The following is a 6,393-nucleotide window of genomic DNA, read 5'->3' on the forward strand; positions in this document are numbered from 1 at the left end:
TGTGTTCTAGGTACTGTTTCAAGTTATATATATATATATATATATATATATATATATATATATGTATATATATTCATTTTCTCTCCATGAGATAGGTCTTATCACCTCCGCATTTTATAGGTAAGAAAACTGAGACACAGAGAGGTTACGCAAATTGCTGGAAGTCACGTATTTAAAAAGGGTGGAAATGGTATTTAGACCTAGGACATTTAACTACAAAGACTAGAGATCTTTCTATTATATCTTTAGGATCTATTTCTTTTATTTCTTTTTTCTTTTTTCTTTTTTTTTTTTTTTTTTTTTTTTTTTTTTGAGATGGAGTCTCACTCTGTCACCCAGGCTGGAGTGCAGGGGCGCAATCTCAGCTCATTGCAACCTCTGCCTCTAGGTTTAAGCAATTCTCCTGTCTCAGCCTCCCGAGTAGCTGGAATTACAGGTGCCTGCCACCGTGCCCAGCTAATTTTTGTATTTTTCGTAGAGACGGGGTTTCACCATCTTGGTCAGGCTGGGGATCCATTTCTTGACGTAGAATTCAAGGGGGGAAGGAAAACACCTTTAACCTTTTATGAACATTGCCAAGTTGCTTTTTTAGGAGATTATTCATATTTTCTCACCTACCAGCATGAGTAAGTACATGATTGCCCATTTCAGCACCCTCCTATTAAACATTTGTTTTCTTGAAAAAGGAAAACCACCCAAACATCTTAGCCACTTTGGAAGGTACAGCATGTTATATTGTTAATGTTTAGTGACTTTGCAAGTTTGTCACATATTTTAGTAGATATTTATAATCCCTCCCTAGAATATAGTTCTCCCTTGGGACAATTGTCTTGAGTGATCATTTGATTGTCCTGAGGAGTGGAGTGGTTGAGAGCTGTGGCTTCTCCCTTGTCTGGTCCTGTTGACTCTGGATGCTTCCAGCTTCCTTGCTGACTCCAAATGTCCCTGACAAAACACCCATGCCTCATTCTAGATCCACATTGAGTTCATTCATTACCATTTTCCCAGATTGGTCTTGTCACAGTGGATGTATTTGATCCTGAAGGAAGAAAAGAAAAAATATTTCTTGGGGACACAGGAACCAAACTGCCATTTTTCCTCCATCTCTGTAGGCTGTTGGTTGTTGTTGCTGTTCCTTTCTTGTGTGACTCACTAAAAGAAGAAAAGAAGGAGAAGGAGGAGAAGAAGAAGTAGAGGAGGAAGAGAAGGAGAAAGAGAAGAGGAGGAGGAGGAGAAAACAGGAGGAGGAGAAAGAGATGAAGAAGAGGAAGAGGAAGGGAAGAAGAAGAAAAAGGAGGCGGGAAGAAGAAGAGAAGGAAGAGGAAAGAAGAAGAGAAGGAGGAGGAGAAGAGAAAGAAGAAGAGAAGTTGAAGAGGAGGAGGAGAAGGAGAAGAAGGAATGAGAAGAAGAAGGAGGAGGAGGAAGGGAGGAGAAGGAGAAAAAGGAGGAGGAGGAAGGAGGAGGAGGAAGATGGGAGGAGGAGGACAAGAAGAAGGAGGAGGGAGGAGGAGGATCAGGGAGGAGGAGGATGGGAGGAGGAGAAGAAAAAGAAGGAGGAGGAGGAGGAGAAGAAGAAGAAAGCCATTCCTCTGGCTTTGGAAATGACACCCAAGTGCCAGGTTCTACTAGCATTTCTTTCATGAAGGAGCCAATGAGACTCACAGCATTCTCCAGAGAAGAGGCAGCATAGAACAGTTATGACCATAGTTTTGGAACCAGCCAACCCTCAGTTTGAATCCTGACTCAACCACTCATAACTGGGGTAATGTAAGGAGACAGTGTTCAGAAGAATTTAGCACAGGGCTGGCACATAATATGTGTTCAACCAATTCTAGGTATGATCATTATTATTATTAGATTTAGGAGATTTATGTTAGGGGTATATGGGAAGAAATAGTCAGAGAAGAGAAATGTTGAGAGGAAAGGGAAGAGAGAGTAGTTCCTTAGGAGAAATAATGTCCCAACTTTACAATTTTTCCAGGAAGCAAAATTCCCCCACCTCCAATTTTAGTCATTTAGGCTCTTAGCCATGTCCTCCTTCTTCTGATTGTAATTGACAACCAAATGATGTGGCTTCCGTTTTTGAACAAATGGTGCAATGGACAGAAACCTCGAATATTCCCTTGACTAATTAGGCCACTCATCAATTGGGCTTTAGCTTATCTATTGAGTCAGAAGACGTCAGACTCAGAGTCGTTACAATGGGCAAAGACATTACTAAGGGGTCAGAGATTGGAAAAGTTGAACCTTATCTCCTGGTAAGATTTTTGTGAGAACTTCATTTTCTAAACCTGCCTCTCCATATCCCAAAGATTTATACAGCTGATTTAATCCTTTGATATGAAGCTGAATATACCTGTGGCTTCAAAAATGTCAAAAATATTGCTGGAAAATGAAAATTTCAGGCTGCCAACTTCATGGTCTACATGGAGTCATAGAAACTGGTTAATTCTTGCCATCCTATTATTTCCATAAGTTCCCTACTTCACTTCCCATATACAAACAAAATAGCTGAACCCTTCTTTACACACACACATTTATTTATTCGATGACCATCTGGATTGTCACCCTCAATCAGCTTAGTCATACAACTAACTGGTCAACACGGTGATAAAGCTCGATTTCCTCCACCTCCAACTCTCTCACATCTGGCTCTTCCATCCCATCCTCACTGCTCTTGTAGTTTTGTGAAATCTTGTGTAGTTTTGCATGCTATTTTTTCTCATTTTCCCCCAAATTATCCTCCCGCCAAAGCTATTTTTCTAAAGTGCAAATAGTCACATAGCATTTTCCCACGTATGCAAATTCTAAGGCTCCCAAACGTCCATGGTAGTGCTGCCAATAGACAATGATGATGGGAATGTTCTGTATCCGAGTTATTCAATATGGTAGCCACCAGCCACATGTGGCTATTGAGGATGTCAAGACTGGTTGGCTAGAATTAGAAATGGAATTTTAAAATTTTTAAATTAATTTTAATGTAAATAGCCATATGTGGCTAAAGTGGTCCATATTGGATGCTGCAGATCTGTGGAATAAAGACCAAGTTAAGTACAGTATGGGGACGCCATGCTAATGGCAAATGATGGAGAGCCTCCAAGATTTAGCTGTTGACTGCCTTTGTAGTCCCAGCTACCACTCTTCTCTGCCTTGTTTTTTTGACAGCAATACAAATACCATGTAGCTCTTCCAACATACTTTTCCGGGCAATGCTATGATGTCTTTGTACAAGCCATTCCTTTGGCCTTGAATATCCGCCTCTCCTGACTTTGTAAAACTGACATATCCTGTAGGATCCTTTAAAATAGATGTGGGAAAGAAATCACTCTATCAAAAAGATCTACACTTCTATATTTATCATGGCACTATTCAAAATAGCAAAGATAAGGAATCAACCTACATGTCCATCAAAGGAGGACTGGATAAGGAAAATGTGGTATATATCTACTATGGAATACTACTTAGCCATAAAAAAGAATGAAATTATGTCTTTTGGAGCAACATGGATGGAACTGGAGGCCATTATTTTAAGTGAAATAACTCAGAAATGGAAAGTCAAATCCAACATATTCCCACTTATAAATGAGAGGTGAACAATGGAGGTGGGAGGCTGGGAGGAGGGTGAGTGTCGAAAAATTACCTATTGGGTATAATGTTCAATATTTGGATGACAGGCACACTAAATGCCCAGACTTTACCACTACATGATATTTGCATGGAAGAACCCTGCACTTGTACCCCCTAAATATATAGATTAAAAAACAAACAAACAAACAAATAAATAAATAAAATAGATCTGAGACTTATCCCTCCAGAGAATCTTTCTTATTTAACCCAGAAAATCAATTTCTTTCTTAGTTTGATTATTTTTTCCTCTGTAGGTGGTTTTACTATTGCACTGAAAACATTAAATTATAATTACTTACCAAACTGTCATTTTCTTAAGAACAAATTCATGACTTCAGTTGTTTGTTTTTCTAGCATCTGCCACATTACCCAGGATAGAGTGGTCACTTAATAAATGTATGTTCAATTAGATGTCACTGAATTATTTCCTTGACCTGAAACAGAAGAAAAAATTATTATTTAACTGATTTTTTTTTCTAGTTCAGTGAATATCCTTTAGATTCAGTTTTAAGTAAAGCACCAAGAAATCTCATTTCCTTAGCAATAGAAAAAGAGTTGGGGGTAGAGTGAGATTACTGAGTAGAAAATAAGCTGCAAATGTCAAATATCCGTTTTCACCTGTTCATTCAGCCCAGACAGTTTGAGAATCAAAACACATTAAAAGTACAAAGCCTCTTTTCAAAAAATATTTTTTTGTTGTAAAATTGTTTCTTCTACAACCTCTTGCCAAATTTTGGTTGCATTTAAAATATATAAAGTGCCAGTGTTTTCAGGAAACATATATAAATTAGATCTGTCCTTTGCACGGTTTAAAATATTACAGTTATTTCTCCAGGTGGAGGGAATCAATTTTTCTTTTAGTGAGTTCATTCCTTTCACAGATGTCCATACAATTAATAGACTCCATGTGGATATCTATGAATCTGACCTGGAAAACACCATGAATTGCTCTCTCATTTTTCCCCGGCTGCTCTTAAATCTAACACATAATACTAGCTAGCAGAGTTTAAATGCACACCTAGGCTTTATTTATAGGGAACTAAAATAATATTGGGTTCTCATATCCAAAGGATCTAACGGACTCTGAAAGGCAGAACTCAAAAGTCCGACATGAGACTGAAGCCTCACATCTGTACAGCATTTCGCAATTTGCCAAGCACATTTGACCCTATTATCTCATTGGATTGTTACAAGAAACTTTTGAAATAAACAGAGCAAAACTCACTATCTGCATTAATGAGAGAGAGAAAGAAAGCAAGAAAAGCAAGAAAGAAAGCAAGAAAAGCAAGAAAGAAAGCAAGAAAGAAAGCAAGAAAGGAAGGAAGGAAGGAAGGAAAGGAAGGAAGGAGAGAGAAAGAAAGAAAGAAAGAAAGAAAGAAAGAAAGAAAGAAAGAAAGAAAGAAAGAAAGAAAGAAAGAAAGAAAGAAAGAAAGAAAGAAAGAAAAGAAGGAAGGGAGGAAGGAAGGAAGGAAGGAGAGAAAGAAAGAAAGGAAAGAAAGAAAGAAAAGAAAGAAAGAAGAAAGAGAGAAGAAAGGAAGAAAGAAAGAAAAGAAAGAGAGAGAAAGAGGGAGTGAAGGAGGGAGGGAGGGAGAGAGGGAGGGAGGAAGGAAGGAATGAACGAACGAAGGAACAAAGGAATGAAGGAACTGATGGCTCTGTGACTAATCTGACATGTCCAAGTTCTTACAGACATTACGGCAGGGATAGAAATCTTCTTCAGCCGGGCCAGAGCTATTTTCCCTACTCACTCCTCTGCTCAGATTATGGGTTGGCCATATCCCCTCTGGGACCGGGATCTTGCAGCCAACCGTCCAAGTCTTCCCAAAATTGCAGTCTCAAAGTAAAAGTGTGTTCTCACCATGCCATCCCGTTATCTTCTTTCTGGAATGTTGCTTCTAGTAAATGAGGGGGAAAATTGCCAGTGACAGCTTGATAAGTACCCCCAGCCATGGTTGACAGAGGTTACCTTCAGCCACTAGGTGGGAAGTGGTCTCCATGGAAACCCAGAGGCAGAGTTATTTCTCAAATACTTTCCAGCAGCAAGAGCTCAATTACAAACTTCGTGAAGGGTTTGAATGTGCTAAAGGTTGAATCAGACTGGAGTCAAAACTCTGAATAGGGGAAAAGGAGTCCAAATAATCAAAAGGTATATTTCTAAAATTTGTCTTTGGGTCACTGATGTGTGTGTGTGTGTATACATCATATTGTATATCCTTTTAATCCAATTTGATACAATAATACCTCTACTTCATTGTCTCCTGAATTTAGGATTTTTGTAATACCCTAAAGGTGAAGGCATGCTATCATGAGGATATTACAAACATTCTTTAACCAAACCTTGTATGGAGTCCAAATGGGGCGTACTTAATAATAAATGTGACTTTGTCTCAAGTGTTCATATAAAGTTCTCTGGTGTTTTACATCAATGGATCAGTGAGTCTTACAAAACACTCCAATAAAGTACTGTACTTTTTTTGCCAGATGCATTTCATAAGCAAGAAAATTAAAGTATCTCTATTTTCCACTAAGGACCTGGAATGAAAAGGGAAACATCTGATCAATCACGTATTCAGTCCTTCCCCAAATACCAATAGCTTGCCCTACAAATATGAACTTCCCACTACATCTCTGGGGACCTCATGTTCCTTAGGAGGGGCCTACTATAGACTGTCCTGAAGATCAAAGACTCTTTTAATTTGTATTTTGTGTCACACCATTGGCTAAATGTTTCCACTTGAATTCAGATGCCTTGGCAGAATGTAAATA

General features: G+C 38.6%; 1 long non-coding RNA gene across 1 annotated transcript; it reads right to left on the bottom strand.

Annotated features, from left to right (window-relative positions):
- Positions 1-206: 206 nt before the first annotated feature.
- Positions 207-5,634, bottom strand: LOC144340072 (uncharacterized). Its single transcript, XR_013415785.1, has 3 exons — positions 5,486-5,634; positions 3,927-4,061; positions 207-1,039 (listed from the first exon to the last, which is right to left on the bottom strand). It is a non-coding gene; the product is annotated as an uncharacterized LOC144340072 (long non-coding RNA).
- Between the last annotated feature and the right edge of the window lie 759 nt (positions 5,635-6,393).

The sequence above is a fragment of the Macaca mulatta genome, chromosome 3 (genome assembly GCF_049350105.2).
Source record: "Macaca mulatta isolate MMU2019108-1 chromosome 3, T2T-MMU8v2.0, whole genome shotgun sequence".
In the NCBI taxonomy this organism is placed as follows: Eukaryota; Metazoa; Chordata; class Mammalia; order Primates; family Cercopithecidae; genus Macaca; species Macaca mulatta.